Genomic DNA, 27,624 nt, shown 5'->3' on the forward strand with positions numbered 1-27,624 from the left:
GGGATCTAGTGGGGCCTGCCCTGGGGGCGCTGGGGGTGAGGCCTGCTGTCTGACGCAGCAGGGAGGCCGAGAGTGGGGAGAAGGGCCAGATCAGCCCGCGGGCAGCTGGTGCAGGTGCAGCACTGGTGAGCCGGGCAGGCAGACAGGCGCCAGCAGGAAGGAAGGCCCCAGGGTGTCGGGTGAGCCAGCCGTGAGATTTAGGCTTAAGAATTAATACAAAGTGCCAGAAATGAGAAGCTATTGTCTTCCTCCAGGGGAAGTACCCACACACCTGGCAGTGCCGGCACCCTGTTCTTTGGCTCACTGGGCTGCCTTCCGGAATCCGGAGAGCAGGACACGGTGGTAAAGAGAGGCTCGGCTGTTGGTCACGCAGGTTGGAGCAGTCTGGCCCTGGATTCCACATCCGCGATGGAGGCAGGGCGGCGTGGGGGGCCATTTGCACTGATGGTGCCTGGGGTCCCTTTCCGCCCCCTCAACGCATGAGCCGTTACTGTGCTCGGCCGGGCTCCCAGGGCTGAGGGCCCCCCACAGGGGCTCAAGATGGCGCTGCCCGGGCCTGCATCGTGTGTGGGCCAGGAACCCCCGCCCTCCTCAGAGCCCAGGGTGACAAGAATAACTAAGATGACATAAAAAATATAGATTGCAGCAACTTATGCAAATGCGGACATGTGAGCTGGCTGACACCATCCTGTCTGTGCTGTCAAGAAATTCGAGGCTCAGAGACTTGACTGAGGTCACAGAGCCAGTCAGCAGTCGAAGTGGGACTGAACCAGACGTTCGCACTCTTGGCTCAAAACTCTTCCCATCACAGCACACTAGTTTCAAATTTAGGGGGAGTAAAGTAAACATTTTTGGTGTGAGTGGTGTGGACCATTTTGTGTGGTTCCTTGAGATGTGTAACAGTGCCGGTGTGGCCGAATTCGCCCTGGGATAGCCTGCTGGTCCCAGGGGCACTGGCCTCTCGGGCTTGAAAACGCTGTTTTTCACCTTTTTTCTTCTCTGCAGAGAGAGAAACCGAGGCAGCTCTAGATCAGCGTTCTGTGGCTGTTTCTGGATCTGATACCAGTTTGGACAGTGGCCATGGCAAGCTGTGTCTCCCCGGCCGTGGAGGGGTCTGTGTTCTGTGACTGGCAGTGTCCCCCACTAAGAGCAGGCTCTGGCTTGAGGCCCACTGAAACTTCTAGAACCCAGGCCCCCCCTTTCTCTGGAGGGTAAATGTCCCAGGAGGACTTTCCTTGGCGGCAGAGAATTTGCACGACAGCTGCCCCTTGGAGGCCTCTGCTCTGCCGTCTGGGCCTCTGCTGTGCTGGGGAAGGACCTTGAGATTCGCCGTGTCCACACCGAGGTCTCTCTCGCTGTCTTCCTAGTGTTGACGTCATCTGCTCCACGGCCGCGTGCCCCCCGATGGGAAGAGGGGGCAGCCCGCTCCCCTGAGAGTACCAGCTTACACTGAACACAGGTAATTCTTGCTTTCTTCTCAGAACCACGCCCCGAGTTTCACTTGTGCCATTTCTTCCAATGTCCCCCGTGCTGCAAGAATTTAAGACCAAGTCCAGGGGCTGTGTGGAGAGACAACACATGTGAGAGCACTCAGCAGCATTGCACCCCAAATTGCCCCTCTCCCCAGACAGTTGGCTACTGCTGTATGACGCTCACGTGCTTCCACAGGCCCTTGGTGGAGGGCAGGGTGAGGGCGGGCGGGATGCGGCCTCTGCCCTGTCTTTGCGGCAGAGGTGGCTCTGTGGCAGGGCTGAGCACATGCCCCCTTATTCTGGGGGGAGCTGGAATCCATCCACCCCCTGCGGAGCAGGCTTGGGTGTCCCTTGACACGTACTTGATCCCCTATGTGCTCTCACAGAAACAAACCCAAAGGGATGTGGGAGTAGAGATGTGCAGAGGCCTTCGGTGACGCAAATGCTGGCTGTCAGTCAGACCATTCTGGCCAGTCAGGCTCGCTGGCTGCGACCCTCCAGAGTCCCGCCTCCTGCTGGTGGTCGTGCCTTCCCACACTGAACGGAGCTGACCCGTGTGGCCCACAGAAGATTATGGGAATGCCCAAGTGTGACCTCTGAAGGTAGGTCCTACAAGATACTGAGGCTTCCTCTGCCTGGTTCTCTTAGCTAAGTCCCTCTGGGAAGCCAGCTGTCCCAAGAGGATGCTTGCGGACAGATCCACAGACGGGTCCCTGTAGTAAGGACCAAGGTCTCCTGCCAGCAGTGACTTGCCAGCGTGTGACAGTGGGGCCATCTTAGAGGCAGATGCTCCCGTCCCGGTCAAGCATTCAGGGGGCTGTCACCTCTGCTGACATTTTAGTGACAATCTCAGGAGAGAGATCCTTAATAGAAGCATCCATCTGAGTTGCTCCTGGGTTCCTGACCCCACAGAAACTGTAGCTAAGAAATGGCTTCACTGTTTTAAGATGCTAAGTTTGGGCTCCTTTGTTACACGGCGATGGAGAACTCATCTGTCTGTGGCAGGCACGCAGGGCCTTCGAGTCAGTCTGGACTCAGGTACATGTTCCATCTTTCAGTGTTTCCTTCCAACATCCTGGCCTGTCTGCTGTCTCAGGCTGCTGGGGGACGTTTGGTCCCTTGTGTTCCTGCTGTTTGGGTCACTGTAGGAGTCCAGGCTCCAGAGCTCATTGCACACTGGTGCAGTGTGGGAGCCGGACGACTCCGTCCCAAGGGCCCTGGGGACAGATATGGAACGTGTGGTGAAGTCAGCCGGCAGCTTGGCAGGAGGACTCACGTTAGCCGGTGGGCTTCCAGAACCCTCCACGCCTCCTCCTCCTCACAAAGCTTCACTTCCCCCCATGATTCCAGAGGCTGCAGGAGGCCACCGGAGACACACAAAGACCTGGTCTGACAGGCACTATGAGGGACCAAGAACTCTGAGTTTTAAGCCAGAGAAGCTGGGGCTGACGTGTTCTGTCCGGGGGTCGGCAGAGACCTCTGACGCTAGAAACCTGGCTCAAAGAGGTTGGAGAGCCCAGGACTTGGCACATATCCAGCCAACGGGGGACTGAGGGGCCACACTCTCACAGCCTCTGCCCTGCTCAGAGAACCCTGGGGAGGGGATGGCACCATGGGGCTCCCACTTTCAGAGGGGCATGGGAAAACGGAAGCAGCTGTGGGGTGAATGGCGGGCTGGTGACAAGTGAGGGGGGTGCCGGGAGAGCGCTGAGGATGCTGTCTCTGACGGGGAGGCCCCCAGGCGTGTCATAGTCTGGAAATCATCCATGGGCCTTCTTGTGCCCTCTCAGGAGCTAAGGTTTGTGACAGGTGGGAGGACCTCTGTGACACCTGTGTCATGAAGAAGGGCGTCATAGATGCTGAGACACACCACGGCCCTTGGGGAGGAGATGAACCGCCGGTCCCAGGAGTTACCCAGTCCCAGCCAGATGGCTCAGATGGGGATCAGAGGGTGAGGCCCTCCCCGGCCGGTGGGCCACACTCTGACAAGTCCTTTGGAGCACCCAGTCCTGTGCTTCCTTGCGTGGAACGTCCCTGGGCTGGCGGGAGGAAGGTCCTACCCTCGGCTGACCTGTCCAGGGCCTCTTGGTGTGTGGCCTGGCTACGCCGGACAGCAGTGGCCCGTTTGCTTTGACTGACAGTCCCCGGTTCCTTAGCACTTTGGCGGAGAGCAGGGAAAACACAGCGCCGTGCCCCATCCTCTCCGAAGGGTGGATGAGTCACAGGCCCCAGGGAACCCGGCGTCCCCTTTCTGTCACTGAGCTTGTGAACCAGGCCCCCTTCCTGCAGAGGAAGTCCTCCTTTCTCTGCAGTTTTTAATTAGGGAGTCGAAGTGGCCTCGCAGAAGCCGGCGGGCACTGTGGACATGGAGGGGTGCCGCGGGTGGTGGAGGGCCGTGGAGGGGCCAGAGGGCTGTGGCTCTCCTTGATGCCAGGCAGATGGCAGCCCAGCCTCAAGCCCTCTATCCCCAGGACTCCTCCTGGGTGGCCAGTGGCCATGTCTCCTGCCCCCTTTGGGCCAAGACCTTCACTCGGCCCTCACGGCACCAGGCAGGGGATACATCTGTCTTCTTCCTTAGCGACAGAACAAATGCGTTCTCTCCAGCCCGCTGCCAAAGCTCGGGGACGGGGGCCTCCCTGAGCCAAACCAGCTTGTTCACGCGGACCGCGTTCAGACTGGTGGGAACTGGAGAAACTGGTATCTCCCCCTCTCTCGGCACCGCACACCCCTCAGCCCTTGCCCTTGAAGTCCCAACGGGGGGAACGAGCACATTCTTTCCTGGGGCAGCTGCTCTGCTGACTTCCAGCGTGCTGTCCTCTGAGCTCACAGAATCAGAGGAAGCCAAGGGGGAGCTGCCAGTGCCCAGGCCCGCGGGGACCAGCCGCTTTGGAGATGCCGGTTTGCTTTTTTCCCTCTGCATGCGTCAGATGTGCAAGCTTGTCCTGCACAGACTCGGCCAGGTCTTGCCCTTCCGCAGAGGAAGGTAAAACAAAGCTGTGGTCCTGGGTCCCTTAGGCTGGGAAATATTTAGAGCTGGGGGGGTGTGGGGGTGTCAGGCTGCCATCCGGGGTGCTCTAAGAGAAATGCAGTTTACTGAGCCAAACCTGAGAGCAGTTGCACATCTGTAATCCGGGTAAAGCTCTAAACCCCGCAGGGAAGTCGGGTCAGTGGGAGTCCAGCTGCGGCACGGGAGGCTGGAGCAGAAACATTCTGGGGTCGGGAGCCTTCTCTTGCCCGGGCTGGCGGCCGGAATGTGCCGTCCGTGGTCACAGTTGCTCTGCCTAGATGCCCTGACTCGGTGGCCCGTTTCTTCCCAAAGCAGGCACATGTTCCTCTTGTGGCAAAAATAGCCCTGCCGCTGACTTCATCTTTTACAAACGGGCAGGAGTCCATTCACATGGGGCGATCCTGATGGGTCTTGTGGGGCACCCCCAGCTGCCCGTTCACCCTTGACCTTGCCCCGTCCTCCAAAGTCAAATGTAGAGGTGGGAAAAGTACTTGATGGATGGAAACACGAGAGGCTTAGCGGGAGCCTGAAGAATTGGTAGGGAAAGACTTCATTTAGTTTGTGTTTACATTTGAATGGATAATTCATTTTCTTGGTTCAAGAATCAAAACTGTGAAAAGCTTGTCTTCTACCCCTGCTCCCATCAACCCAACCCAAGTGAACACTGAGGGTAGTTTCTTGGGCATTTTTATGGTGCTTCTGTGTATGTGTGTGTGTGTGTGTGTGTGTAGTTTTTTCTTTTTCTTCCCCCCTTTACAGAAAAGGAATTGTAAATGGCTCATGAAAGATTGGAAGGATCCTCAGTCTCGCTTAAGGAAGGAGAAATGCACATTGGATGTGGATGGTGGGATGCCCTCACAGCAAGCCTGACAAAAGTCAGCGTTCTACGAAAATGGGTTTGGACTTTGTTCTCTTCGCTTTATTGTATATCTTGGAGATCTTTCAAATCAGTGCCTAAATAGTGTCTTCATTCATATTTACAGCTTTATAGTGTCCTATTTATGGATACACTATAAATTTATTTAACTAGTTTCCTATTGATGGACACTTGGGTTGCTTCCAATCTTTTGCTACTACAAACAACACCCCCCTCTCCACACCCCCAAGGACATTTCCTGCATGTGCAGGTATGTCTGTAGGATAAATTCCCGTAAGTAGGATGGTTGGGTCAAAAGTAAGTGTGTTTGTGATATTTACAAGGCTTTCCAGATACTCTGAAAGGGGTTGTACCATATACACAGCTCCTGGTCATCGAGGAGGGATGCTCGTTCCCCACAGCCTCACCGCATGGACATTTCACAGCAGTTTTCTTTTTTAAAGGTTCATTTATTTATGCATTTATATGAAAGAGTGCTCATGAGTGAGGGGAGGGGCAGAGGGAAAGAATCTTTCAAGCAGACCCTGTACTGAGGGCTCCATCGCAGGACCCTGAGATCACGACCTCAGCCGAAACCAAGAATCGGTCGCCTAACTGACTGAGCCAGCCTGGCGCCCCTGATGGCGGTTTTCATCTGTGTTCTTCTTATTAAAGTGAGACTGAACATCATTCCATTCGTCTAAGGAGCCACTTCGCCTTTCCTTTTCTCTGAGCTCCCTCTGTGTCTCCTCTCGCATCTAAATAAAGATCGTCTTGTTGGCTCTTTTTCCTTAATCATTTCCGGGAGCTCTTTTCCTATCGAGGAAGGGTTAGCTCTCTGTAATAGGACTTGCAAATATTTACGCCCACCTTGTTGTCTTTTGATTTTTCTTACCTTGTGTGGGTATGTATAAGATTTACAAAAATTAGGTGGTAGGATACTGTAAACTTTTTTTTTTTAAATGGATTCCGGATACAAAAGAAAGGCCCTCCATGCTCCAGGGTTCTACAGGAACTTGCCATGTTTCCTTCTAGTACTATTATGGTTTCATTTTAAAAAAAATCTTTATATCTTTGATTTATTTGGAGTAGATGCTGAGACATAATAGGGAGTATGGTATGGTGTGCTTGACTCTTTTTCAGTTGTTTTGATAGCATTTATTGGCCCATTCCCCAATGATTAGACATACCACCTTTGTAATTTACTGACCAGAACTGGGTCTCTTTCTAGTTTATTCCACTGACTGGTCTGTCTGTCCGTGAGCTGGTACAGTGCTGTTACCCTTGTTGAGACTTTATGACTTGCTTTGATATGTGGGATGGTTGTTCCTTCTTCTCTTTTCCCCCTTTGCTCTGTTTTCTTTTTCCTTTTCCTGACCATTCTTGTTTGCTTCATTTGCTATGTGAACTTTAAAATCTGCTTACTTAGTTTAAAAAAAAAAGTGGAAATTTTATTGAAGTCACATTGTTTATAAATTAACATAATGGACACAATCATGTTAATTATCATAGAGATACTGACATGATAATGAATTTTCTTCAGAACGTGGTATGTGTTTCCATCGGTTCTACTCTGCTGTTGCATTTTTTTTTTTTTTAAACATGGGTTCCACACCTGGCACAGAGCCCAACATGGAGCTAAAACTCACAACTGTGAGTTCAAGACCTGAGCCAGGATGAAGAGTTGGGCACTCAGCACTGAGCTGCCCAGGCACCCCTCTTCTTTAGCATTTCTTAACAGTTTTTCTCTGAGACATCTTGCGTGAACCTTAAGTTTTTTGCAGATTTTTTTTTTGTGTGTGTTGTCATTGTAAAAGAAAAAAAAAAAACTCTTGAAGGATATACCCTTTTTCCTCACTGGATCCTCCAACTGATTGCTATTTGTGTATCTAAGTGTTGTTCTTATCCAGTGTGTTGGTAGTGTACCAAGCTACGTTAATGAGCTCATTGTTTGAACTTGTTTTTTCTTCAGAAAGCCTTTAATTTAAAAAATAACAATGTTATTTGGGAAATTATCCAAAATGGATGGTTCAGCCATCACAAGAAGGCAGCTACAAGTGGGTTTGGGGAAAGCCATAATTGGGGTGGAAATGCTAAAGAGTGTGTCTCCTGAGATGTACTGAATTCCCTTCAGTGAGGTGGACTTGGGGGGATGGAATCTGATTTCAGAAGCTCCATTTGGGGCCAAGATTTAAAGGTGTAAAAGAAGAAGCAATTACTTGGAAATGCATTTGTGGTGAACGCATATGTGGTCGTATTCCTTCAAGACCCAAAGCACAGAAGGAAAATGCATAAGGCTGATTGCAGTGAGAAGCAAGTTTCTTGCCCACTACAAAGCCTGTGGCTACAGAAGGCAATGCAGGGGCATTGGCCACCAAGGTCTGCATTCTTAGCTTTCAGAACCACTCATCGGGGCCCATCAGGGGAGGGATCTTAGAGCACGGGGAAAGAATGGAGATTCATCATGCATCTGTTCTCTTGGAGATGGAGGACAATGGAATTAACAGGTGGCCTATGTAATGACCCCGGGAGGGACAGTTACCATGTTCTGTTCTGTCTTGGTTACGGTGTAAGGCAGACCCAGCCCCAATAGCCCAGCGCTTCTGTAGTCTCTCATATAGTTTATGCAGCCAAGGGCTTGGAGCTTCATCTGGGACTTGGGAAAATTTTAGGGAACAAAGCTTAGCTTCTTCTTCACCTTCACCTACCACAAGTCAGAGGAGGGAAAGGAATGGTTCGCCAGTACCGGTTCATTTATGCTTGGTGCCATCTGTACGTCTGTTTACGTAATCCTCTTAACAAGTCCTCCGAAGCCTCTTTGCTCTACCTGTAAGGCTCAGACGGCCAGTTACCTTGCCTGAGGATAGTCAGCTGGCAAGTGGCAGATGCCGGGTCCAGCAAGGAGAACAGAAGCAGAGCTCTGGACTCCACCCGCCCCTTGCTTTGATGAAAATAGCTCTGCCTTCACCTACTTTGCTCCCATTACGTTTTGGTTTGAAGAATGAATTCTATTGTGGAAGAGTCTGGGTTCTCCATTCCGTTGTTTCTCATCCTTCCACCCCAGGTGGGGGGGTTTGAATTGGCAGCACCTGCTAACCCCTAGCTCTACCCCCACCCCACACCTGCCACCATTGCTCCTAGTGGATTCTAGTGGATCTGAGGGGTCCCATTGAGGGGTGTTATCGGGTGGTGAAAGCTTAGAGTTGCTCAGAGCTGAGAGAGAGCTAAGGCAGTTGGAAAGGTGATTCCACAACCTGCCCAGCCCAGCAGGGTCCTCCAACCCATTGCCACAATCAGCGCCATGTTGGAAGGCCCAGCAGTGGGGTAAAGCTGATGTTTTCCCCAAGTGCTATAATGGGGAGACCCTGTTGTGGCCACCCCCTCCCCATTCTTTTCATGCCACACAACCAAAATCCTCCAGCCAGCCGTGCCAGTCACTCAGTAATGTCTTTGGGAAGAATTAGAAACTCAGGAATCACTCAAATCAAGTTGAGGCACTTTTCAAAGTACTTGGGCTCATTATATACTTTTACAGATTAAATTTCCTTTTACATCTAATGACTAAGGGTCCTCGGTGCTTCTGTTATCATCTTACTCAAAGGTGTTTAAGAATACTAGAAATAAGAGGATTTTTAATATCATCACTGCTGTCATCATCATCACATCCTTTGGCTTCTAGATTGGGTTGAATCTAATGTTGATGGGGGAAGCCAGCACCATTATTCTTACCACCATTGCAAAATAATACCAAATTACATAATCAGCCTTTTTAGGAGAAGCCCCATACACTGGGTCCAACACAACCCACTCACATCTTCAAGATAGGAAAAATGGCCTTCTGGGTAGAGGAGCTCATTTATTCCACATTCCTTGCAAAGATAAAGGCAAATCTTCAGAAGGCCCTGTGTTCTGTTCTTCTTGATGGTTATGAGCAGTTACAGCTTGTGAGGATATTGTGTCCTAGGCAGAATTCCGTGGCTGGATGGCTGCATTTTGTGAGCAGCACTGGGGCTGTGTGTGGGCAGGTGGGTGTGCTCAGCACCAAACATCTGTGTGTTCCACCCTTAGACTCTTGATTGTGGACCAGGGAATGCAAGGACCTTCCATCAGGCTTAACGGGAACAGGCTCAAATTTTGAGGATGGTGGTGCAACGGAATGAGAAATGATTTATCATCTGTGGTCCACAGCTGGGGAAGAGTTGTATTCTATTAACAACCACCTAGATATTGGTGTAAGCATTTTACAAATATTAATTTATTTAATCCTCTTACCAGTTATTGTTTTCACTTTATTGTTCCTATTTTCATTTACGAAAACGAGGGACAGAGAGGTTAAAAAACCAGAACAAGATCGCACAGCCAGTCCATTGCAGAGCTGGAATGGGGGCCCAGGCCATTTAGATCCAGAGTCCATGATACACTTACTATTCATGAAGCATCTCTCATGTGCCCTGGGCTTGGCAGTGGAGATCAGAATCCATTCCAACATGGCCCCTTCCTTCTAGTAACTTATAGTCAATGAGGATCTTATATTTTGAAAGAAGTTTTGCCCTATAAGGTTCCATACCTCATCTCCTATACTTCATTCCTCTGTATAGCCATATCAACCTCACTCAGCTACAAGGATTTCAAACAAATACTACTAGTGGTTAATTTTACATATGACCCAGCATAGGCTATAGTACCCCAATACTAGCTTAGGTGTCACTGTGGATGTATTTTTAGATATAAAGAACATTTAAATCAGTGGATTTTGAAGAAAGCAGATTACCCATCATAATGTGGGTGGGCCTCACCCAATCAGTTGAAGTCCTTAAGAGAAAAAACCTGAGGCTCCTAAAGAAGAAGGACTTCTGCCTCCAGACTTGAGACTGAAACAGTAAGTCTTCCCTGAGTCTTCAGCTTGCCAGTCTGCCCAGCAGATTTCAGACTTGTCAGCAATTGTGTGAGACCATTCTGTTTCTGTATGCACATGCTGTATCAGTCTGTTCCTCTGGAAAGCCCTGACATTAGGGGAAAAATTCTATTTCTGAGCCTGGTGATGAAATTCTTCAGCGGCAAATGACTTCTATAAGTAGGTGGCCAGAACATAAGCGAAGGTGTCTGAGAACAGGAGAATCATCTGCAGGATTTCTGCGATGCAGACACCTCTTATGTGATCCTCACTGCGTGTGAGTCATGAGTTGAATCTGAGAATTCAGAAATTCTCATCCCGGTCCTGGGCTTGGATCTCTGCATACTCAAGGTTGGTAGGTCAGAGAGGAAAACCTCATCTCCAAGCATAAGGTCCGTTCTTCCAGCAGGATGGCTCATCTAGCCCAGCACAAGCCACTGCTTCCAGTGTACAACACGAAACCTCTACCTCAAGCTGGGAGTGGGCTGGAAGTCTGTGCGTGATGATTCCTGCAACAGCTCTGAATGGTAGGCACAGTGCTTCTGATTTGCTATTTACAGAGAAACATTTTCTGAAGGGTCATGATCAGGGGTGGCACGTACCCATTTTCAGTGGCAGACATGGTGCCCCCCTCTGCAGGGATGGTGAGGGCATCCTATCTCAGTCCTCTGCTCAGGTGAGCATGACACAGAAGATGCTCCTGGGGAGGACAGTGTGGGGACTGGTCGCCAAGCAAGGGTGCAAGGGAGTAGCTGAGGGTACTCCTGGGGACAGGAGAGCCTCTGAGGGGCTCTGCTGGTATCTGACAGTGCACTGTGAGAGGAGACTGCAAATGGCCTTGGCCATGATTAACTTACCACCCCAATTAGGAAAATAGCCTTGACTATAAAGCAAATCTAAGGGGGGAAAATAGCTTTTCCAAACTGGGGACAGTTGCCCCTTAGTGCCACATTATAGTGATAAGCTCCTGGACCTTATTCGAGGTGAGAGTCAAATGAAACCCAAAGTTTTCCTCTGAATAATGCTGCTTCACGAAATAGACCTGTCACTCAGTGGGTCTGGCTGTCTCTAGGGGCCCCTTGCTAAGACTTGGGAGCACCTTCACGGAAAGCTTGCAGCTTTGCTGACTCAAAGCACTGCATTTCCTTCTACTCAAGCCCTGGCCAGGAAAAGTCAGGTAGGGACCCATTCATGAAGCATGTCTACAGTGTGTGAATGCAGCTGGGCTCCCACAGTTTGTTTGAGAAGAATGTGTTAAGGGGAGTTGAAATGGACCAGTTATCCCCAGCTCACCTCTACTGTGTTAGAGGTGGAGACAGGGTATGGGGCTGCCTTGGGGCCACTCACCACCCGCCACGTTGTTTCTTTGGGAAAGTGCACTCCAAGTATCTCTGTTGGTTAGTGGGTTGACTGGCCGGTGAATTGAGCAATTCCTTCATTTATTGAGTCAGTCATTGCCTTTCGTACACCAGGAAATCACCAGGGATGCCATGACTGTTCTTCTGATCTGAACAGCAGCAGTGAGGGGTGTCTGGTGGGAGATAGGGGACAGTGATGCAAGGTGCTCAGGGAGGACCATGCTCCAGCCAGTCATTTCTACATGTCATATCAGGAACCAAGGAGCAGAGGGCAATGCCATGTCACTTGACTTGGGAAGACTTGATGTTTGGGCCATCCAAACATCAAGTCTTCCTAAGTCAGAGAACATTTGGGCTTCTCTGACTCAGTTGGCTGAACCTATGAGCTCATTGGGGAGCAGGGCTGTGTCTCAGATATTTTGGTAGCCTTAGATGGCTCACGCAGAGCGAGGGCCAACCAGCTTGGTCAATACCCATTTGATAAAGTGAAACCAACTTCTGCTGTCCTAAAGCTTGCTTTCTTTTGTTTGGTTCGAAGTGGTTGAGGACATCTTGGCTTGGCTGGAGTCTTGGCTCTTGCTGGGGTTTTGTGATGACTGTGTATTTTAGCAATATGCTTTCCAGTGAATGGAGGGGTTTCTAAAGCACAAATGATGTGTGGATGTTCCTAGCAGAATGGCTCAAACCTGGTGTCCCACCTCGGCCAAGAGAAGTCTAAGACGCTGGAGAGGGAGGTCAATCACTTTGTGAAGGCAAGCGCACTTAATTTTGTCGGTAATTATAATAAAAACACTGTTAGCTAGCTAATGTTCATGGCGCATGTGTTATGCACCCAAAGCTATGCTAAATACTTCTCATGCATTATCCCACGTGACTCTCCAGCAGCTCAACAAGACACTCTATTTTCCTCCCATTTTTGCAGACAAAGGAAACCGAGGTTTCAAGAAGTTCATGTAGCACCTCCAAGGCCCTGTCTTGGGTCAGGCTCCCAGAAGCAGACCTCGAGAGATGAGGTGACATGGTAGGGAAGTGATTCCTGGAGAAACCTGCTCAGAGAGCCAGACTGGGAAGTGAGCCAGTAGGGACCATCTCAGAGAAATCTCAGGGCAGGTGGCTACGGTCTGATCCCATAGGCCAGGCTGGCTTTGTGGGTTTGTATCGGGCGCTGGCACGTGGGGCTCCATGCTCAGAAGAGCCCTGTGCTTGGCTCAATGCTCTGCTGTTGATGTCTTGAATTCCTCAATAACTTTGAAACAAGGGACTGGCATTTCTATTTTGCACTGTGCCCTGCAAGGGGGAAGTGAATGCCTTTCAGGGATGTTCCCGCTGGCAGCAAGGGGATGGGGTTCTATACTCCTGCCATCAGCCCTTGATCCTTGGGTAAGGGCTGCCTCTTAGTCATTGCCATGGTTTTCTGGTTCCTTATATAAGCAAGTCAAGCTGTCTAATGGCTTGCAGGCAGTAGTCTGAAAAAGAGCCGTAGGTAGTGGCTATTGGAAGTATAAGCCTCCTGAAGGCACAGCAGGCTTCAGACTCGGGGCCACAGTCTTAATCACTCTTCTTTCGAGAGGTCATATGGTGGCTTCAGTTCCTCCATGAGCCCCGTGTCTTTTGTCTCCTTCTTCCTTTCTCTTCACCTCCTGCTGCAGACTGTGGGTGAAAGCGGAAGGGGAAGTGAAAGAATGCTAAGTGGGGGTAGGCAGTGGTGCCAGCTGCTGGGAATGCTGTGATTCACCGTTTCTGGAGACAACTATTCTGGGCTGGGCGGGGGCCACCCAGGAGCCCGTGGTGGTCAGGCTGGGACAATGTCCATGCGCTCATTCAGCTTTCCCTTCAATTACTTGGTCCTCGAAAGTTTTCTACCAAAACACAAGGTCTACACAGTTTTCTGCTTTACCACTTCTGTGCATTTATTTATTTATTTATTTGAGAGAGAGAGAGAGAGAGAGAGAGAGAGAGATCACATGCAAACTTGTCAGGAGAGGAGAGAGAGAATCTTAAGCGGGCTCCACACCCAGTGCAGAGCCCGACGCAGGGCTTGATCCCACGGCCCTGAGATCATGACTTGAGCTGAAATCAAGAGTCTGATGCTTAACCTCCTGAGCCACCCAAAGCACCCCATCTCCTGTGCATTTTTAAAGATGTAATTCTTATGGCTTTGGCTCTTTGTACTAAGCTCCTCACAATGTGCCTTTTAAAGAGCTTCCTTTCTTTAGCTTAAAAATACTATTTAACAACATGTTTGTCCTTTTGCAGGCTGCATTTATAACTGTGTAGACACATCTCCTCTATCTCTGTAATGCTCTGCCTAAGTAGGATTCATCTTACTGGTCTACCCAGTGTTTTCTGTTAAGTTGTGGAAACCTTGACTACAGAAAGTCTCTGTCAAATGACACATTCGTGCAGCCATTCCCAGAAATTTTGGTGGGAGAAAATGGGCAGGCAGGCATACAAAATGATCCCCGGAAATAGCTTGCCTTGGCATGCCTGTTCAGATAATGGGTTCTAAGTCCTAATAGCAGGGACTGCACTTTAAAAAAAAAAAAATATCGTTTTTTGTACATGCCCGTGGGCTGTACTGCAGGAGGAACATTCAGTACATATACTAAATATAAATAAGGAATAAACGTGAGGGTCAACTTGCATTCTGGTCCGCATTACTCATAATGCTCTGGAAGTGTTCAAATGTCTCCTGTATACCTCTACCGCGTTCTGAAAAAAGTCCTTCTCTGTGCACTGTGCACCAGCTCTTTAAAAGATCTTGACTTGGAAGCTTTGGCTGCTTGTTCCGGGCTATGCCTTAGTCCCTGGGTGGCTGTCCTCACAGCAGGACTCTGTATGGGAGAAGGGGGTTAGCCAGCGACTCTTCTAGAATGTACCACCAGCGAAATCACCTTCTTCCTCCCCTTTGTCTTCATTGTCTCAATGACCCATTTTACTTTGTCATGTTCTCTTTTTCTTCCTCCTCGCGTTTTTGCCATGTGCTCACCTTGTATTTTAATTAGGCCCGACTCACTGGACCAGCAAAGGTGGCGTGCTCATCCTGATGAAAGCCCCCATCCGTGTGGCTCATCTGGGCTGCTGGCCTAGAAACCAACCGGCAAACCACTGCCCAAACTTCGACCTCCCTTGCATGGGAAACCAGTAGAAACAGGATCTCTTTCTTATTTCCACAAAATGTACATCCCCAAAGCACATAGAGAAGCACATGCTGGATCCTAGTGTCATTGTTTACTCAAGATGCCTAGGAAGGCCGAAAGAGGAAGGAGTGGACATTTGGCCATCAAAGCCGAACTTGGGGAATCTTCGAAGGAGGAAGAGGCAGAGAAGCTGGGCAGAAGCTGTGATGCGAAGGCCATTCTTTGTGCCTTTACGCAAGTCCTGATCTCAGATGTCCCTGTTTCAACCTCTTATGTGCGGACATCCCCACCTCCGGCCATAGCTCGTCCTGGGAGGGAAAGAAACCGGCCAAGAGAGCCATTTTCAGAGAGTTCTCTGGGGAACGGAGGGAGGGAGAAGGAAGGAGGAACACAGGCGTGTGTGGACTCTAGGGACGCCCAGGTGCGGCCGGTCTGGAATCCCCCTTCTGAACTCATCCCTCCCACTCCCCCGATTTCCATTCCCGGTGCCAGGCTGTGCAGGACAGATGTCCCATCTGAGAAGGAGTGTCTCAGACCAGCGAAGAGTTAAATTATTGTGAAAGACTGCCAAAGGACCCTTTTCACTGCCCCCTTTCCAGTGTGAGGACGGCTCACTGAAGGAGATCAGCATTTATAAATTTTTTTTTAAAGATTGTATTTATTTATTTGACAGACAGAGATTACAAGTAGGCAGAGAAGCAGTCAGAGAGAGGAGGAAGCAGGCTCCCCGCCGAGCAGAGAGCCCGATGTGGGGCTCGATCCCAGGACCCTGGGATCATGACCTGAGCCGAAAGCAGAGGCTTTAACCCACTGAGCCACCCAGGCGCCACCGAGATCAGCATTTATAAACAACTGGGTCATTTACTAGTGCTTGTAAGTTTTATATCCAAGGAAAATTTTCACTCTCTGCCTCCATGAGGATAGTCAGAAGCAGTGCCCCCCCTAAAAGTATCTCCAGATGAAAAACTACAGACGTGGCCCCCAGGAGCCAGTGCAGACTTGCAACCATCATTCTCACTGTGTCTCTGTCTCTGTGTGTGTCTCTCTGTCATCTGCCACTTTGCCGTGGCTCACCATCTTTCCCCATCCCACCCACATAACCTCAGAAACTATAGACGAAAAGTTTCCATTTTAAATCTGATATTACAAGGCTGTCTATTTTGCAACTCTGAATTTTTAGTCTGAAAAATGGTACTTTCTATGAGATGTTTGATACTCTTTTTTTTTTTTTTTTTTTTGGCCTAAGGGACCGAAAAGGCTGCAAATACAATCCGCGTGGTTTAATGAACTCTCTATTTCTTCAAACGTCAGGGTAATAGTGAAAACCTGTTTCACTGGAGAGAGCCCACTCTCATTAAGGCCTTAAACTTGAGTCTTTGAAAAAATAATGAATAGGGTAGCTTCATACCAGTCCTGCTACTTTTTCTTGCCTTGTAAGGTACCTTCTGATATTCCCAGAATCTCTTGATAATAAGAAAGATTAAACAATGAGATGCATCGGGACACTTTTTAAAGCAGCTTTCCCCCGTCATTACTTGTTATAACCTGAAGGAGCAGAGGAGGGACTTCCTCTAGATTGTTTTGACTGGTGTTACTGTGTTTCTAGCTGTCTGATTTGGACCAATATATAGATTTCACCAGTGACGCTGTGGAGTGTTTCGTTTTTAAAGATTTTATTTATTTGAGAGCAAGAGTGAGAGCAAGAGAGAGAGAGAGAACTATCAAGTCGGGGAAGGGGCAGAGGGAGAGGATGAAGCAGGCTCCCTAAGCAGGGAGCCTGACGCAGGGCCGATCCCAGGACCCAGGGATCATGACCTGAGCCGAAGACAGACATTTAACTGACTGAGCCAGCCAGGCGCTTCCCGTGGAGTGTTTCTACTGATATGTTTGAGAAAGATATTTTTCTTTCCACCACCATCAGCTCCATCCACTGTGTTAATCAGCTCCTGGGTGCATTGTGCGAGTCACCAGGCTTAACATATGTCTGTTTTTGGTGATTTATCGCACTCCTTTCTGGTACTACCCTGATGGAGCTTGGTTTTCCCTTCTCTCCCCGTGTACAAGGGGAGACTTGCAGTTGAAAAACGCTATCAAGTATATTGTCATAAATCCTTTTCTCTGTCTTTCAAGCTACAAGACTTAGATTTTCCCGCATGGTGTTTGCTTTGTTCTAATGAACTTGACCACACATCGTGTAGGATGTTGCTTGCTTGCTTCTCACGGGGCACCAGGTCCTCAGGGGCTGCATACAGGACCAGCTGCATAATTTGTAGAGTCCAGTGAAAACTGGAACTGCAGGGCTCCTTGTTCAGCATGATTAGGAAATTTCAGGCTGGTGACAGCAGAGCCTCGGGCCAAGAGTGGGGATCCTGTGCAACTGTACAGATCATCCCCCCGACGAAGTCGGTCATTCGTACAGAAGTAACTTGATGACTAACCCTAACCATGATCTATGATTTAGCCTTAGTTTGTTCCTTTGCTATTTTTAGTTTGTAAACAGAGTAGGATCATCCTGCATCTCTTGGTGCTTTGAAAAGTTTCCACCTACTCCTGGCTTCTATATTGCTGCTACTGAAAGTCTATCGTCAGGCTGCCCCCCACCCTGGGTTTCGCCCTTTGGCAGCTTTTCCTTACAATGGATCTAATTTTGTGCATCTTGTTTCAAACCAGTTTTGCTTCCTGAATCCTCTCCTAGAACATTCTCAGCCCTGATCTTTAAAATATTGCCTCTTAGTGTCTTTCTTTCCAGAGCGCCTATGCGGTGCCCGCTGAAGCTTCATTTATCTTCTGTGTCTTTAACTTTTCTTTCATTTTGAGATTCTCTTTGTCTTTCTGTGCTGTCCTCCAGGTGATCTCCTTCCACACTATTTCCCGGGCCACAATTCTCTCTTTAGCTGTCTAATCTGACCATGAAAGCCACTCATTAAGTTTCTGGTTTTGATGACCTACATTTCGTTTCTAGAAGTTGTATTTGGTCCTTTTTCAAATATGTCTGGTCTTTTTTTATTTTTTAAAGCAGAGTCTGATTATTTATTCATAATTTCGATCCTCCCTTTTACATTTTTAAATTTCCTTAACCATAATTTTTTAGCCTCTTCCGATAGTTTCATTACCCGGTCTTCTTGGGGTTCCCGAGGTTCATGATCCTTGCTGCCTGTTGTGTCCGTTGACTCTGGTCCTTTGTGCTCGTGTCCCTTGAAGCATTTTTGTAGTTTTTGATTGTGAGCTTCTCAAAGAATGCTCATGGAGGGGATCTTGGGTGGCTGAGGTCGGGGATTTGTTGCCACAGAGAAGTTGGCTATTTGCTCCAACAGGTGCCGTGTGATATGATTAGATGGGGACTCTCTCTATGTTATTTAGTAGGCTGGGAGTTCCCAGACGGTACAGATGTGTCAGCTTAAACCCCAAGGCTGTGTGAAGTGTGGCCTGAGGTTATGAGACTCAAGGTGACTTCTTTTCCCTGCCAGAGCTCCTGCTGCAACCGGCAGCCAAAGCATCAGCACCTTGCCCCGGTGTTCAGCCGGCTTTGGCCTCAGGGATTTCCTTTACTGATCTCAGCTGTGCTTTTAAAACCGTGTTTGTTATTTTTGTACGGCATATCTAGGTATTTTGTGGCCGGAGGTTTTTCAGATTCTCCTCCATGATAATGCCACAAATGATAGTTTCTGTCATTCTGAATTTCTGAGCCCAGAAAAAGCTTTCTCACTATGATTACATATTTTGAGATCTCCCTAGTCGTTAGCGATGGGTGGTGGTGGAGGGTTGCACAACACGGCGAGTGCACTTAATGCCACCAAAAAATGGTTCAGCGGGCCAGGAAGCCTGGCCAAGCTCAAGGCAATTCTGCAGCACTAACCAGAAGATCCCCCCTTATTTTTGTGCACAGCTTTTAATTTAGATGAGGTTTGGGTTTTGTTCTGCAGAGAAAACAACGAATGTACTCTTTGCTAAAAATGACTGGAGTGCGCAAATGGTTGGATTTTTTTAGTACCAAAATGTGAGATGTTTTAAAAAAAAAAAAATCTTAGGAATTTGAGGACACCAGGATGGTTGCTCAGCATTGAAAGCAAACTGAGGAAAAAAGCATTTCAGTTCCCCTGTGCCACGCCCGCTCCCCAGCTTTGAATAATGCAAGTGTCTCTTTCTGCTGTTCTGTTCTTTTTGCTGTTGAGTTTCCCGCGCCTCAGAGATCCGCCTTACCAGAAAATGAGACAATCTTTGCCCAGGGAAGCACTAGAGCCGTGAAGTCAGATTACTGTAAAGGTTTCATGGCTGAGTCAGCGGGAGGGCAGCTGGTGATCACTTCCTGTCTCACCCAGGGGAAGGAGCTGCCCCGGAAAGGGACGTTGTCGCTGGCCCAGCTTTGGGGGGTTCCTTTACCTCTCCAGGGACCAGGAAGGCTCTCTGCATGGAAGCTGCTGATATCTGGTTGGGGACAGTCTAGTCTGTGGACTGGGAAGGGAAGCCATTCATTTATTCATTCATTCATCAGTCTTTCCTCTTCTTAGAGTGGAGTGAGGAAGGCTTTGCGGAAAATGAAGACAAGAAGCTTTCAATATGACCACAGATGTGGACTTAACGTTGGTGTTTTTTTTGGATTGAAAGTCTTCATTACTCTGACTGCAACGCAATCACGTCCCTGTTTTTGTTGTTACTCTGCTGCAAACATGCTTTTAGGAAAAAACACGGTGCAGGGGCATGGCCTTTGTGGATGAAGGAACGCTGGGTCATGCGTTCATTCTTTTTTTTTTCTTTCAAATAACATTTATCCAGCATTATGTATAAGGGCTTCGTACTGGTGCTGTGGGCTCCCACGATAAATGATAAATAGTTCCTGTCCTTAAGAATCTCTATCTAATGCCTTGTGGAAAGGCCAGCACATATATAGAAGGAAAATGCTAAACAGAACACAATTAATCTTCAAATGATCTAATTAAAGAATCAGAACAAGTAGCCCCATCACTTTTTTTAAATTGTGATAAAGCCCACCTAACATAAATTTACCTTCTTAACCATTTTTTAGCGACATTAAGTCTGTTCACACTGCTGTGCCAGAATCACCCCTATCCATCCATCCCCAGGACCTTTCCATCTTCTCAAACTGAAACTCTGTCTTTATTCAACACGAGCTCCCCCTTTCCCCTGCCCCAGCTCCCGGCAGCCACCGGGATGGAAAGATGCTACTTTCCATCTCTGAATTCGACTCCTCTAGGGATCTCGTGTAAGTGGAATCCTACTTTGTCGTTTTGTGTCTGGCTTCTCCATTACCTTTTTAATCAAAGGAAATACGACTTACTGAAAGGCACATGTCCAGCCTGTCCCTGACTGACTCACCACTTGGCTTGGCCCAGAGGAAGACGGTCAGCGTTCCTTAATGGGCCCAGCTCTGTGACAGCACGACCATTTTTGTATCTTTTCTTTAAGATTCCATTGTTGTAATATCGGTTCGTTCAAGTCGATTGACAGGATTATAGCTTTAAGAGGCTACCACTCCTTGGAATCATGTCCCAGCCTCCCTCGTCAGGGCCTGGAGGAGTGAGGTTAGCAGCTTGCAGGTGGACAATGAATTGGCCCCATGGAAAGCCCTGCTGGCTTCCACAGGCTGTGTGTCTCACAGGACTTCACACGTGAGCACGTAGAGAGCCCTGCTAGTCCCTCAGTCCAGATGCCTGCCAGAAACCGGGGCCCCAAGGACTCCCCTCCAGACATGAGCTCTGAGCCGGGCTGTCTAAAATCTTTCCTCTGGAACCAATCAGACACTCGCCAAAGGGGCACTATCTCACCGACTGCTTTGAGTCACATGTTATAGTTGAGATCTGCCCTGCGTTAGGAGCTGAAACATGTTGGCTTGTCTCACTGGAGTTGGGGAAAGGCCTGAAGTCAATGAGGAGGGCTGCTCCAAGTTTCCCGCTGCGTTTCTGGGGCCCTTGGATACACAGCTGAAATGTCATACCTTACAGCAAGTGTGGTCAGCTGAGTCGGCGTCAACATGGCGGCTTCTTCCGGCTCATCTCTCTATTCCATCAGAATATAAACTCCTCGGGGCTGATCTGATCACTCCAGGATCCTCAGTGCCTGCAGGAGAGTCTGGACCAAAGGGTGACTATCTCCTACAACTGGAGGAAACATCTATTGTCAGGACAGTGAGTGGATGAACATATCAACAAGCATGTTGCTAGAAACCAGACAATGATACCATGGGTCAACGCGCTCGTGCTAGCTACTTAATCCAGAACTATTCCCAACTGTTTTAGGTCTTTAAGAAATTAGAGTGGGAAAAAGATGTGGTTTTTTTCTTTTTTAGATTTTATTTATTGATTTAACAGAGAGAGAGATCACAAGCAGGCAGAGAGGCAGGCAGAGAGAGAGGGGAAAGCAGGCTCCCCGCTGAGCAAGGAGCCCGATGAGGGGCTCGATCCCAGGACCCTGAGATCATTAACCCACCGAGCCAGCCAGGCACCCCAGTTTTTCCTCTTCTTTAAAAGAAAACTAATTAGTTGTTTTCTCCTAAAATAACATCTCCTAAAATAACATCACTGATTTCTTCTTAACAAGTGTCATAGAGTCGTCTGGATGTATCACTGAAACCCTTAGCATTGAAAGAGGAAATTAACTACTTGAATTTTCAGGATATCTGTGTCTATTGATTCTCTAGTATGGTTAAATGCTAATCTCATCACTGAGGATGTGAGGTAACGTTTGTGAAGACATTGCTGTAACAGGGCTGCTGTGTAACATTTTCTTGCCTAGGATTTCATAAAAAAAAAAACAAAACCAAACAAAACCCCCAACAAGCTGAGGTCTTGGAAAATATTAGAAAAGAGCCTCTCTATAGGCTGACCACAGCAGCACGTTGTTGGTTGTTTTCATTCCCCAGTGGACTCTGATTGGTTTTGACCCGGCAGTTCTTCCTATGTCTCCCAGGCTTGGGCCTCACTTCTGTTTTTTGACCACCAGCCAGCCATGCTGTCTTTATGGAAGTCATGCCGTGGGAGGTGATGTGGCTCTCTCTGACCCCTCCAGGGCCTCACACAGATGTGAAGTCCATCGCCAGCACAACCGCTCTCTTAGAGAGGGTGCTGGGACGCCGGGTGGTCCACCAGAGCAGGGGCTAATGAACAGAACAAGGGTGGAGGCTTCCTCTCAGGGTGTCCCCGAATGTCATCTGGGAACCCTCGCCTTTTTTCTCCTTGCTTCTTTCCCCTTATGTGTGTGGTTATCACTACACACCCCTTTTTCACTTGCAGAGACCATGTCTGGACAAGGAAGCCAAAGACGACACCTATCATTGGAGCAACATTCCATGGTCCTCAAAGATGATGGCTTTTCAGTTCCCCACAGCTCAGCAAGAGGGCCCCTCACTGCGCAATAGGCCTTTCTGGGCCATTGGTCATGCCGGGGATGATTCCAAAATAGAAAAGATTTTTGGAGCTCCGATCCCAACCCCCACATCCCCTGTCCCTTTTGGACTAAAGTCTCGGGATCTCATCACATCCTTTCATCTGTGACTAGACAAGGGCTAGGGGCATGGGTCAGTGTGGGAAGGGGGTCGACAAGAAGGCAGTCGCTGGCCAGGCCCCACAGCCTCCCGGAGGTGCAGCGGCAGGACGCGCAGTGCTTCGTGTGTCCGCCGAGGCAGATCAGGGGCGGAGGCAGGTGATGGGAGGTGAAGCTGGGAGCAGAGCCTTCCCTGGCGTAGCGATTCCTGATGGTGCCATGGAGGAACCGCTGGCTATAGCAGTCCATCTGGGGGAGGGCATCTCCACCCTCCAATCATCTTCGGTGCAGAGAAAGGTAGCTGAGTGGGGCTGCGTGGCTGGGGTGCTACTTGCACCGACCATGCTGGTCTCCACTCAGCTCTGGTCCCAGGGCCCCCCTTTGGTAGGTGGCTGGTGGAGGCCACAGAGGAGCCGAGTGGGTATGTAGTGTGGCTTGGGAGTATTTCAGCACAGTGGGAGGGTGCTCGGAAGGCGAATGGCCTTGGGATCTCGCCTCTGAAATCTACCAGCATTTTGGCACTCCTTTCACTTGCTGCGTTATACAGGGTAACAGTAGCAGCCATAACAAAGAAGCCCTCCAGCTTCAGAGACTTCACACTGATGTCTGCATCCCGTTCGGATCCGGGACTGACCATCCTCAGGTGGTGATGCAGCAACCCAGGCTCCTTCCAGCTTGTGGCTCTGCTGTCCCCTAGGACCTTGGAGAGCTCTGTGTGGAAGGTGAGAGAAAGTGCGGCTTATGTTAGCCTGAAGTGACACCCACATTTCACTGAGTGGAGGGCAGAGAAATGTAATCCCAGTGAGAACTTTGTGCTGTGGCCAGGAGGGCGTGTGTGGTGATGGACAGTTAGTTTCTCGGTCATGATCATGGGGTAAACTTCTAAAGCTTCAATTTCCTTTTATGTAAATGAAAATTGAGCCTATGTCCGAGAGTCACTGCAAGGATGAGAGCTCACACGTGTGATGTGGCTAAGGTTGTGCCTGACGTGGACCAGGCACTCCTGTGATTACAGCCAGCAGGGGAGGGGCTGTTTCATTGGCCAGAGCCACGGGGGAAGGGGGGGTCCAGGCTCATGAGCACCCCAGCTACTGCAAGGGCTCCCTGTCCATCCTGTTCTTCTGCACAAAGAGGTTCCATCCATAAGATGGTTATGCAGTACTCATTCCAGATTGTGATTATTAGGTAAATGTGAGTCTATGTCATAATGCTTACTCGGTAATATGTATTATGCATGGTGATTATTTTGTAAATGTAAGCAAACGGCTCACTCCACCATACGTCCCATGGACTGATATTCCTGGGGCATCGATGTAAGCTTTGGAACATTTTCCCATTGTTTGCTATCTCTCAAAAGGCTTTTGTTATCAAAGCACACAGATCACTGCAAAAATTGCTAACACACAGATAGCTATAGAATGGAGCTGAAAAGTCTGTTTCCCACACGTGGTGCCCCCTCTCCTACCACTTGGATAAGCAACCATCGTTAACACTTTCAGTAAATCCTTCCAGAAATACCCTCGGTTATATGCAAACCTATTGAAATCCTCTCTTTTTACACAAAAGCAAATCATGCTAAAGTGTTATTCTGCAACTCCTTCTTTTTTCTCTGTTTCCATGTCTGCTCTAGCTAACTGCTTTTAACTGCCACACTATTCTGTCATGGCACGAGCCACAGACCAGAGCTTTATTGGGAAGTAAAAAGACATCAGACTCTTCTTTCCTCCGTGTGAGTTGATGGCTAACTCCCCAAGTTGACCGCCCCAGCAAAGTGCAGGTTCCCTCTGAAACCATAATCCCATACAGGTGCCTCTATGGTCCACCTGCCTCCTACCAGGGCATCCTGCAACAGCCCAGGGCATGAACAAGTGTGGTTCAAAACTCTTGCTTGTTCTCTCAGTGAGGAGGTCATGAGGAGGTGGAAGAAACTGTCAGAAGTCTGCAGGAACTCCTTCCCTGCACCTGTAGCCTCAGGCTAGCTCAAAAGAGCAAAGTGGTCTTTGTTGTCCCCTCCAGGGCATTGGGCACACTTGGTTCAACTGTCAGAGATTTGGGCTCGGAGATGGTAGATCACAAAAGGAATCCTCTTCTGTCACCCTGTTCATTTGGATTAAAACTTCTTCAGGTAGTGAGGAAACCAAGTGGTTCTCAGAACCTTACCAAGGTCCCAGACCGGCGATAAGGTCCCTGGGCATTTGGAGATCTTGGTGGTTCTGCGTTCAGTGAGGCTGTGAAAATGACTGTGAACCATGTCACTTGTCCACACCATGGGAACCCATCTGGCTTCAGCCTAGAACAGCATTTTCCAATTTTCTTGGGTTCTTGTGCCTTCTGATTTCCTTTTTCCCATCTTGGCGGAACCCCTGTACCAATTTATTTAGCATTTATATATTTGAACAATTGCACTTTTTTTTTTTAAGATTTTATTTATTTATCTGACAGACAGAAATCACAAGCAGGCAGAGAGGCAGGCAGAGAGAGAGGAAGGGAAGCAGACTCCCTGATGAGCAAAGAGCCCGATGCGGGGCTTCGATCCCAGAACCCTGAGATCATGACCCGAGCCGAAGGCAGCGGCTTAACCCACTGAGCCACCCAGGCGCCCCAACAATTGCACTTTTTGACTTACAATCTGTTTTAGGTCTGTCTCAATTCCCAAGCAACGTCTCAGAGTCACGGGTTGGGTGTGTTCTGTTATATTATTTTGTATAAATGCATGATGATAAATCAACTCTTTAAAAAATTGCTCATCTGTGTACCTCCCGTGATCAGTGCCCACACGGTGCTTTGGCAATTGCCACCCAAGTGACCCCCACATCTCTCCAAGGGAGATGTCTCCCTTTGAACGATTTAAGAGGAGATCCTTCTGTGATCTTTGAAACATGTAGGATTTACTCGATGGGAAGACAGCGTCCGTTTATCCTCCTGCATCAGCACAGAATGATATTTTTGGCCACAGGGATCCTCATGGAATGTTTTTTGCTTTTTCTGGAAAGCAGATAAATGCCTCCCTTCCCAATTACCGCTGAGGATGAGTAGTAAAGAGCGAGGGAGTGTCCAGGGACTCTGGCTCTAGCAGATGTAGACATCTTTTTATTGCCCTGCATGCACTGGGCCAGGCTCACATTAGTGTTATTTTTAGATTTTCTGATTGACTTGGTGAATCTGGCCTCCTTTTCAACAGATCATATTAATGAACTGCAGATGAGTCCGCACTTGATTCCTCTCGATCACGATTTATTTTGCACGCAGGCAAATGTCCTCAGTGTCTCCTTGGGAATAGTCACCTAGTTTCTAAAAGCCCCGCTTCATCTGGAAACAGGTTTTCTCTTTGGCTGGACTTCAGAGGAGAGACAATTCTAGACGGAATTCAGCGAAGCGCTTGGATGCACACTTGGCACCCCTGGCAGTTGTGTTGGGCGTTTGGAATCCGGGTGGTTCTGCCTTCGGTTACACCGAGACGCTGATACCTATCAGCCTGGCAGGTGAGGCCAGGGCTGTGTTACTGGATGACTTTAGGAAACTTTCTCCCTCTTATTAACATACTCACGAGCTCCATTATTCCAGCAGTCTGCCCAGATGATTCCCCTCCTTCCCTGGCCACACTTTGAAGTATTGCTGTATGTCTGGGTCTCCGAAGGCATTTTTTATTTTATGTTAAACCGACATACGGGGTTAGCGTTGTGTTCTCGTACAAAATAATGGGAGCATGAGTCTGCACACACAGTAGGGCAAGTCTGCCCACACCGAGGGGAGCTGCAGATGGTGCCAACAAAGAATTTCCACTGGCTCAGACTGGGCATTGACTCCCTTGACTGATACAGAGAACCCACTGATGGAAAGTGATGGAAAGAGAAGACAAGAGTTCCCCCATGTTCATACTCCAAACAAACATCTGTCTGTTTTCCGGTGGGTTACTCACTCAAGCTGGGTCGATCTCAGTCTCGCCAGTCAGACAGCGGGGTTTATCCCCACAACATCCAGCTTGGTGATGTATCCAGGATGCCTGCTTTTCGTGCAGAGTAAGGGGCTCACTGTCACCCTGAAGGCACGTAGTCACATCCATTCCCCATCGGATGCTTGGGACCAGGAGAAGATTTATGTGTTTGCCTAGATAAATGCATAATTTGAAAGCTGAAGTTTCTGTATAAAACATTATAAGTTCGTTTTCAGGTCCGACAACTTTTACTATATTATTATCTGCCCTTTGAGTTCCTTGAGCTCCTACTAGTCATGGAACCCACAGAGAGTTACCTTTTTTATATCAAGGTATAACTGACATAGGACATCATTTTAGTTTCAGGTATAGAGCATAAGGATTCGATATTTGTGTATGTTGCGAAATGATCGCCCCAGTAAGGCTAACGAACATCTGTCACCACACATAATTACAGATTTTTTTTCTTGTGATGAGAACTTTTAAGATTTACTCTCTTAACGACTTCCAAATATGCAACACAGTGTTATTAACTGTAGTCACCCTGCTACACACGAGATCCCCAGGACTTAGAAAATTTTAACTTTTGGAATGCAGAACTCACGTTATCCAAGTATGTCCTGGGTGAGCCTTCAAAAGGGCCAAATCTCAGCTGCCCTACAGTTGACTGGATCTTTTAGAACATCTCTGAGCTGAGGGGTTGGACAAAGCACATCAGTAATGAGTCTCGCTGGCTTTGAGATGGAAAGACGAGGGGGAGCTGAGGTCTGAGGTCGTGCTGGTCTGCGGACAGCCTGGCCTGCTCTCTTCAGGGAAGGTGCAGATGATGGGAGTGGGAGGCTCTGCCAATCTCCCCATTTCTTCCTTGGGGCTTCCAAGCCCACTTCTGATGGCCTTGGTTACAGGGTCTGTTACCTAAAGAAATGAGGTGTCCCTAGCAAGAAGCGAACAATTATTTTCATTCATCCTGAATTAAATGATCAGGGTGCCTGGTGGTTAAGTATTACGTGACTTTTGGACAGGTGGCCACCAGAAAACCCTGTTTGCTCACCTTAATTCCCTTGAGGCGCCAACATCTCTGAAATCCTGCAACAAGACTCTGGGAAGTCACTTGACTCCCCTCATCATCTCTTAACCGTGACATTTAATGGGCTGATATTTCCTGGTTTGGCAGAGTTAGGAAATTTCTAATCTCTGCTGATAAAGGAGTTTACTGTTTTTCTAGCACATGATCCTGAGGTTTTACTGGCTTGAGAATTATAGTTGACTTCAGTAGATGTCTCTTAGGAGGAACAGGGCTCATAGTGGATTGGAGTTTAATTACAGATTTATAGATACTGAATGATAGGCTCAATGCCTATCATTTATCTTCCAAAGATTTTTTTTTTAAAGATTTTATTTATTTACTTGAGAGAGAGAGAGAGAGAGAGCACGAGCAGGGAGGGCCAGAGGGAGAGGGAGAAGCA

General features: G+C 48.6%; 1 long non-coding RNA gene across 1 annotated transcript; it reads left to right on the forward strand.

Moving 5' to 3' along the window:
• The first annotated feature begins 776 nt into the window (after positions 1 to 776).
• Positions 777 to 22,068, forward strand: LOC116857198. The gene is made up of 3 exons (XR_004380711.1): positions 777 to 1,211; positions 1,368 to 1,459; positions 21,975 to 22,068. It is a non-coding gene; the product is annotated as an uncharacterized LOC116857198 (long non-coding RNA).
• The last annotated feature ends 5,556 nt before the right edge of the window (positions 22,069 to 27,624 follow it).

This window comes from Lontra canadensis, unplaced genomic scaffold, assembly GCF_010015895.1.
Source record: "Lontra canadensis isolate GAN:19392208 unplaced genomic scaffold, GSC_riverotter_1.0 scaffold120, whole genome shotgun sequence".
Lineage (NCBI taxonomy): Eukaryota > Metazoa > Chordata > Mammalia > Carnivora > Mustelidae > Lontra > Lontra canadensis.